This window comes from Procambarus clarkii, chromosome 9 (genome assembly GCF_040958095.1).
Source record: "Procambarus clarkii isolate CNS0578487 chromosome 9, FALCON_Pclarkii_2.0, whole genome shotgun sequence".
Lineage (NCBI taxonomy): Eukaryota > Metazoa > Arthropoda > Malacostraca > Decapoda > Cambaridae > Procambarus > Procambarus clarkii.
Genome location: NC_091158.1, coordinates 12,867,956 through 12,877,393, shown reverse-complemented (window position 1 = coordinate 12,877,393; position 9,438 = coordinate 12,867,956). Strand labels below are relative to the sequence as shown.

Genomic DNA, 9,438 nt, shown 5'->3' with positions numbered 1-9,438 from the left:
CTAGATAAGAGAATTAAGATTAGGTCATTGATATAGCTAAAACATCAAATTCAAACTCGCCCACTTTTGTAGATTTCCTTTTGCAGAGTAAAGGAGCCTCACTCCAAGCCAGTCCATGCATCATAATCACTTTCACCTGAAAAAATATTTCAACAAATTAATTTCAGATTTAAAGCCAATCTTGCTTTACTTTTCAAATTAGCATTCAGTACTTTACAAATTCAGATGGAAAAAATTTCTTTAACGAATTTACCTTTCCTACATATTCTAGTAGCAGTAGTAAAGATCTAATTTAGCAATATAAATATATATGGAATCAATTTGCCAAGTTTCAGTAAATGTCATTTGAGAAACTATCCAAAACTGCACTTCAATGGCAATTTACATTTATCTTTAGCCAATGCTATATTGTTTAAGTTAATACTATTTTTTTTACTTTTATGTTGAGGCAGTTGATAGTGGTAAGGATTGCGATGTTGTATACCTTGACTTTAGCAAAGCTTTTGATACAGTGCCACATGAAAGACTGATTAAAAAGAGAGTCTCATGGTATTGGGGGTGCTATATTAAGCTGGATTAGGGCATGGCTATACCAAAGGAAACAGAGTTAGTATAAATGGAATCAAGTCAGAGTGGGAAAATGTTGTAAGTGGAGTGCCTCAAGGCTCTGTCCTGGGACCTCTGTTGTTTATAATTTATATAAATGATTTAGATTCAGGTTCGAGTAGCAACATTTGCAAATTTGCCGACGATACGAAAATCGGTAGGGAAATTAATTCGGAGGAGGACTCACTATCACTTCAAGTTGATCTAGATAGGGTTTTGAAATGGTCAAAGGATTGGCAGATGCAGTTTAATGCTGATAAATGTAAAGTTCTGAGGTTAGGTAATGATGATAGAGTTACAAGATACGAGCTAGATGGTGTTGTGATTGCGAAGTCGGATTGCGAAAGGGATCTGGGAGTTATGATTAGTAAGAATTTAAAACAAAAGGATCAATGCATAAATGTTCGTAATAAGGCAAATCGGACACTTTGATTTATTAATCGCAGCGTTAGTAACAAGACACCTGGTGTGGTTCTCAAGCTATATCTTGCTCTAGTTAGGCCCCATTTAGATTATGCAGTTCAGTTTTGGTCGCCATATTATAGAATGGATATAAATTCACTTGAACGTGTCCAGCGTAGGATGACTAAGTTAATTCCCCAAATTAGAAATCTTTCATATGAAGAAAGATTAACAAAGCTTAAGTTGCATTCACTGGAAAGGCGAAGAGTTAGGGGTGACATGATAGAGGTTTACAAGTGCATGAATGGACATAACCGGGGGGATATTAGTAGGGTATTAAAAGTATCAACACAGGACAGAACACGAAACAATGGGTATAAATTGGATAAGTTTAGATTTAGGAAAGACTTGGGTAAATACTGGTTCAGTAACAGGGTTGTTGATTTGTGGAACCAATTGCCGCGTAACATTGTGGAGGTGGGGTCCCTCGATTGTTTCAAGCACGGGTTGGACAAGTATATGAGTGGGATTGGGTGGTTATAGAATAGGAGCTGCCTCGTATGGGCCAATAGGCCTTCTGCAGTTACCTTTGTTCTTATGTTCTTATGTTCTTATGCAAATCTATTCAGATTAACCTTTACTACAACTCACCTGATTCTGTTTAACTCTTCCAACTGACAGAGGGACTTCTGGACTTTCCAAACCACATTCTGGAAAACTATATAAATTTAAAACCAAGCTAAAGTAAACATTGAATATTTTTTTTTACTTTCAAGGGAAAAATACCATCACTTAGAACAAAACTTTTCCTGCCATTAACTTTGACTCATGATTACCCTTAACAGTGTTATACATTTATAGATTAAAGCGTATTTAACAAACATTTAATGTTAACTAAACAAGATTTATATTTCATTAAAATTATTAATAAAACACCCTCAACTATGCTGTTTAAGATCTAATGCCCCACATTGCAATTTTCACAATTTCAACATACCATTCTATTAAATACATTCCTGAAAGGACTAAACTTGCACATATTGTACCCACTAGCCTAAGCCTAGACTTCCATACCCTAATATTTAATAGGTTTTTAGCAATTAACTTCTACCCTCTAATTCCAATGTACACAACACTACTTACTGTAGATCTGCAAGTATTTTCCTGCAGCTCTTTGTTGCCAGGACCTTCCACAACCTGTCATGTGAACAGTAAATATTACTAAAAAGTTATATGCATAGCGATGTTATTTTGTTCATACCTGAACCACCAGTTTAACAGTTGCTGTTTTAAATGGCACACTAAGTATCTTGTTGTCCCATCTTAATTACAAACAAAGCTATAGTCATTTCAAGTCAACATCCTATACAAATTTTATTTTCCAACAACTTTAGTCATGAACATTTTTCTGGAACATTGCAAACAAACTTTAATTTAAGAACCATGTATAACATTTGAATAAAAGCAATACAAAACATATATACAATTTATTCTTTTGCAACCACTGCTTACTACTAGGACAAATTTATTCTGTTGAATTATGTACCAAGCTTTTTAGTCTGAAAATTCATAATTAACCCAACTATACTACCAAGACAATGTGATTTTACTAAATTTAGTAATTTTCTCCCCCCCCCCCTTTCCAACTGTTCAGTGTCAAAAGGGAGGGGGGGGGTGTCCATTTACTGTACCACTTACATTTTAGTGTGGGCTTCATCCACTTAGCTGGAACATTTGTGCCAGCTGCTGGTAGGGGAGGCATACCATGTGCCAATTCAGGAAGCTTTCCACGTTCCTCACTGCATGTCAGCTCAGGACCTCACTACCATGTTGGGAGGCAGTTGAAGACTAACCAATCAACATCCCAGGCTGGAGAGCAGTGCCACCTCGGGGAGAATTTACCACCTGCAAAAAATTTAATACTCTTAACAATCTACAACATCTATCTCATCTTTACCTAGCCTCCAAACCTTACATTTGTCAGCATTAAACTGCATCTGGTAGTCTTAACCATTTCAAAACTATATAGGGCATCGGTATTTTTTATTTGCCAATTCGGCAACTATTGCAGTCTAAACCATAATCTTGCGAATAACCGAGGTCCAAGGAGAGCTTTTAGGCACTACTTACAACACTTCCTCCAACTTAACCCCATTTATACTAATTTCCTTTGGTATAGCCATGACCTAATCAACTTCAGTCAGCATTCCCAATGATCCGAGCCCCTATCAATTTTGCGCCACTATCAAAATCTCTGATGAAGTCAAGGTACACAAAATCACAAACCTTATCACCATTTCCTCAACTATGCAACCTAATCCATGAACATTTAGTAATAAAACTATGCGATTCATGTATCTAGTCATGTTTCTCAAAAAGTAGAGAAATGGCACTTGCCATGTTAGATTCTAGTAACTTTCTCACAATAGACTAAGCTAATTGGTCACTAACTTAAGCGTTAAAGTTAACTCAAACTTTTCCTTTAAAACTTGCTATATTAGGAACTTTCCACGACCGGCCTTTACCAGACATAATTAAATAGGGTAAAAACTGTATATTAAATGCAGTAAAACTACGGTAAATTCAATATGATAAACTTGCATTCTTTAAGCAAGTAGTAAGTGAACTAAACTAAATGTTAAGCACCTTGGCAAACCACTTCGTTCTATTCAATTTCTTTATTTAATCACTTTGTCCGGCTAGAATTTTTAGATTAGATTAAAGGAACACCCTCCCTGGTAACGGCTGAACTAGTTAACCAAATACAAATATTTAGGTAAAATACTTTCATAAAACCCGTCTACTTCCCCCACCAGTAGACTTGTTCAGCTAAAGGCATAATGTAATGTTCCACTTTAGTAAATAAACACTTAAAAAAACACTACCCCATCTGTGTAGTTACCGGTTACCTGACATTCTACGCTTAAAATAACCCATCTATTCCCCATAGTTGTTCGATATAACTTACCTCTCACCCGCTGGTCGAGTACACAGCAGTATATATCCTCCTCCATCACTCACCGCGTCGATACTATTTCACTCGTTCCGCAAATTGCCTCAAATCACCTGCGTTGTCCATAAACATAGAAGAGCAACTGACCGTAACACCCGTATAGAGATCATCATATAACGTGGGAACATTAGTAGTACTGCTGTCAAAACATAGATGGCGCCAGGACAAACGGTAATTCCTCCAGGAACATTCGGGTGGCCTCCATGGGCCTTTAGGGACGACCAGGAGGCCTTTTGGGCCTCCAGGGGGACCTCCACGCACCTCCACAGATATCCAGGGAGCCTCCCTCCCGGAGATATTGCATATCTCTTACCTAATTTGTATTATGAAATATGACATGATAGTGCGTTACAGACTTCAGTTAGGAAATAATTGGACTTGTAATGTGATTACTGATCCATCTGTATCCCAGTAATTTTACTATGTTAATTTTATGTAATTTATTCTTAAGCTTAATAACATTATTTAAATGTGCTAAATTTCCATTTATATATATATATATATATATATATATATATATATATATATATATATATATATATATATATATATTTATATATATATATATATATATGTATATATATATATATATATATATATATATACATTTATATATATATATATATATATATATATATATATATATATATATATATATATATATATATATATATATATATATATATATATATATGTCGTACCTAATAGCCAGAACTCACTTCTCAGCCTACTATGCAAGGCCCGATTTGCCTAATAAGCCAAGTTTTCATGAATTAATTGTTTTTCGACTACCTAACCTACCTAACCTAACCTAACCTAACTTTTTCGGCTACCTAACCTAACCTAACCTATAAAGATAGGTTAGGTTAGGTTAGGTAGGGTTGGTTAGGTTCGGTCATATATCTACGTTAATTTTAACTAAAATAAAAAAAAATTAACCTTATACATAATGAAATGGGTAGCTTTATCATTTCATAAGAAAAAAATTAGAGAAAATATATTAATTCAGGAAAACTTGGCTTATTAGGCAAATCGGGCCTTGAATAGTAGGCCAAAAAGTGAGTTCTGGCTACTAGGTACGACATATATATATATATATATATATATTATGTTTCCAAATTTCTGATGATATACAACATATTGTGGTTTATAATTAAGTTCTTATTAATAGTGATCCTGCATCAAAATTAACAATGTTCAAATTCGGTTTTGTATGTTAAAATTAACTACATTTTTATGTTAATTTCTTTCTGTAAATAATGATGATAAAGTGCAATAAAGGTATGATTGAGACAATGTTAAATCGTTAAATCCTAAATATATCTTGAGTCTTATACTTGAAATATTAAATGAACATATAGTGTGTAGTGTAGTGTTTCAATTATTATTAAGAGGGAAGGGTTGGGGGTAATGGTTCATATGTCCACATTCGAATGCCCCTCTTCCCAGGACTGGGGGTGCGGGAGTGTACAATAAACTATACCCACCTCCGGCAGCAGCTTGTCGAAGGCGGAAGTGGAGTCTAGGCCGTTTGTCATGAAAATTATAGTGTGATGGCTCTTATTTTTATTATGGGTACATAATAAGATTATGCCTTTATTCTTAATTTATATTACAATGCTGGTAAAATACACTTCTTGATGAGTATGGAGTACAAATGAACTCATTTTGTACCCTATACTCACAGGATGAGTATAGGGTACACAATAAACTACCACTCACATCATGGGTATGGGTTGCACAAGAAACTATCGGAGAGCAGAGTATGGAAAGCAAAGTAAACAAAGATTCACACGATGAGAAAGGGTTCCACAATGTCCTATGACTCACAGGATGAGTATGAGGTGCATAATAAATTACCATTCATAGGATGAGTATGGGTTTCACAATAAACTAAAGGTAACAGGATGAGCATGGGTTGCACAAACTATTGGTAACAGGATGGGTATGGGTTGCACAATAAATTACTGTGCTAGGATGAGTGTGAGTAGGATATATATATAAACATATTGTGGTTTATAATTAAGTTCTTAATAGTGATCCTATCCTGCATCATAATTTACATAATATATATATATATATATATATATATATATATATATATATATATATATATATATATATATATATATATATATATATATATATATATATATATATATATATATATATATATATATATATATATGTATATATATATAATTAGGAAGTAATGTTTGTTTGGGTAAGTTGTCAGCTTATATGAACTAATAGCTAGTGTGGCTTGTATATGGGGTACATCCGGTGTCTTACCCTCGACGGTACCCTCCTTACCCTTATCCGCGGCGGTACCTTTATGGTCAGGAAGCCACGGATATTTACAATGGGGCTCGGTCAGTCAATATGATTCCTTTGACATCACTAAACTAACTCTTATGTATTCTGTTCTCGTATTGACAATTTGAATGACATCAAGAATATTTTGAATATCTTCTGATATAGATGGTGCTGTAGTTGATTGTTGTTCATGACAAGTCCAATGGGTCATTAGCATCGCTCAGATTAGTGGGAAGAAATTCTTGCTGCAACAATGTGTGTTCTCAGAGCTAACTAGGGTAACTAAAATACTTATTTCCTAAATAAATACTTTAATTGTAAATATTTGAAAATATATGGTATGTATCAGAATTTCTGACGATATAAAACATATTGTGGTTTATAATTAAGTTCTTAATAGTGATCCTATCCTGCATCATAATTTACATAATATCTACTTCTGTTTTGTGTATTAAAATGACTACTTTTTATATTAATTTCTTTCTGTAAATGATGATGATGATGATAAAGTTCAGTAAATGTAAGTAAGAACATAAGAATGAAGGTAACTGCAAAAGACTTATTGGCCCATACGAGGCAGCTCCTCGTATGGAGCTGCCTTTGATAAGTAATTACCAAAGAAGGCACCAAGCCGGGAAGGCTGTGTAGCACAATCAAATAAGTCAACTGCTCCTGAAGAGGACGGTATTACTTACAGTTTACTGAGATTAGTCTCACAAGTACCAGGTAATCCACTTTTAGTGTTGTACAGAATGAGTTTAAGTGAAGGAGTATTACCTGATGATTGGACAGTGTCATTGTTCCCATCCCCAAAGCACACTCAGATAATTATAGACCCATATCTCTAACATAATTTTGTCTATTAGCACAGTTTTCGGCGTGAATGCATTTTGGTTCTACAAGGTAGCCAACTCCATCAAAATATTAAATATGTACCCAACTCAATTAACGATTAATCAACCAATTACTCCATGGGATAACTTGGATCTAGCAGTTGATTTTGTAAATGCACCCAAGAAAGATAATGTACACTCTACATTATTAAAACAGTTAACACTGTGAAGCATCACTGAAAGTACTCAGAATATGGGTAACGATGTGTATCAGTGGTATACCGACGGTTCTGTAGAAGAAGGTGGACGATGTACCGGATGTGCATGTAATATATTTGAACAATCTTCTCTCTTACATACATGAATGAAGCGCTATGCTAAACTGTGTAATTACTATTTGAGTACTGGAACACTTGATGATATATTGAACTTGTACCCTAGATTGACGATGTAACGTATCAATTATACAATGAATGTATGTGATGTAACTCTATAACCTGAGCTTGTGAAAGCACCTTAATCACCTTCAGTGATTAAGTGCTTAATTGCACACTAGTTTCTCTATCAGTTATCTCACCTTGTCAGAGTAAAAGAGACAAATATATGTGTATGTATGTGTTCAGAATTCAATTTCACCTTTGTAAATGCACGTTAATGACACTATGTAAAAGACACATCGAACACTTTATGTAGGGCATACGTAAATCTGTGTATTTATGTATTTACGTATGTAGCTTAGCCTAGCATTTTAAAAACACTACAATCACCTTATGTGGTTGATTGTTCAATAAATCCCTGAACTATATGTTTAACAAATCTCTAACCCTATCAATGGAGTTAGTTTAGTTCTTATATTATGCACCCTATACCCATCTTGTGGGCGGTAGTGGAAAGGGTTAGAGTCCATGGCGGACTGAAGAAAATGTATATATGATGGTTAGCATTGTTAATGTGTGGCCACGTCTGTGGTAGAAAATAATACAAAAAAATCAAATAAAGGTATTATTGAAACTTTATACGAAAACATTAAATCCTAAATATATCTTTAATATTATACTTGAAATATGGTATACTTTGCTCTCTCCATCGTACTTCTGCACCTGCTGGCAAGTGGTTCGGTGCAGTGTGCAGGTGATGTTCATTACTGGGTGAGCTGGCAAGTGGTGCTCACCTGCCAGCTCACCCAACGAAAATTTGGTTTTTAATACACTTACACATTTATTGGGTCTTTCCTTCACCTTCATTCAAGCACTAGGGTATTACAGTAAGTGTTTTAATTATAATATTTATTAACGTTATTATTTTTAATTTTTATTATTATTAGTATTATTATTAACAGGAGAGGATCGAGTGTGTGTGTGTGGGGGGGGGGGGGGGGGAATAATGGTACACATGTCCACATCCCAATGCCCGCCCATTCCAGGACTGGGGGTGCGGGGGTGTACAATAAACTATACCCACATCCGGCGGCAGCTTGTCGAAGGCGGAAGTGTAGCCTAGAGAATTTGTCATGATAATTAGTGATGACTCTTATTTTGATTATGGGTCTGTAATCCAGTTAAGCTTTTATTCTTAATTTATATTACAATGCTGGTAAAATACACTTCTTGATGATGAGTATGGAGTACAAATGAACTCATTGTGTACCCAAGTTCAAGTTCAAGTATGTTTATTGAGATAAGCAATAAATAAATCTCAAAGGGATAGAGTAGCTTAGGCTATTTCAACCCCCCTCTAATTCAAGTCCCTCAAGGGGCGCACAAATACTGTGACTACAAATAGACAAATAACATTACAAGAATCCAAACAAGAATTGTGAACCCTATACTCACAGGATGAATATAGGGTACACAATAAACTACCACTCACATCATGGGTATGGGTTGCACAAGAAACTATCGCGCAGAGGATGAATATGGAGAGCAAAGTAAACAAAGATTCACACGATGAGAAAGGGTTTCGCAATGTCCTATGACTCACAGAATGAGTATTAGCTGCACAATAAACTACAGGTCACAGGATAAGTATGGGTTGCACAATAAATTACAGGTCACAGGATGGGTATGGGCTGCACAAACTACCGGTAACAGGATGAGTATGGGATGCACAATAAATTACGGGTCACAGGATGAGTATGGGTTGCACAAACTACTGGTAACAAGATGAGTATGGGATGCACAATAAATTACCGCACAGAGGATGAGTATAGGGTGCACAAACTGGTTGGGTAAATGGAAATGGTTGGGTACATTTCCTTTCACCTAATGC

General features: G+C 35.1%; 1 protein-coding gene across 1 annotated transcript in view; it reads right to left on the bottom strand.

Moving 5' to 3' along the window:
• Positions 1-9,438, bottom strand: part of Pi3K59F (phosphatidylinositol 3-kinase 59F) — a 36,337-nt gene that overhangs the window by 643 nt on the left and 26,256 nt on the right. The window contains 5 exon segments of the mRNA XM_069321151.1: positions 61-136; positions 1,660-1,718; positions 2,152-2,205; positions 2,707-2,913; positions 3,977-4,334. The gene's annotated coding sequence lies outside the window, so the exon portion shown is untranslated.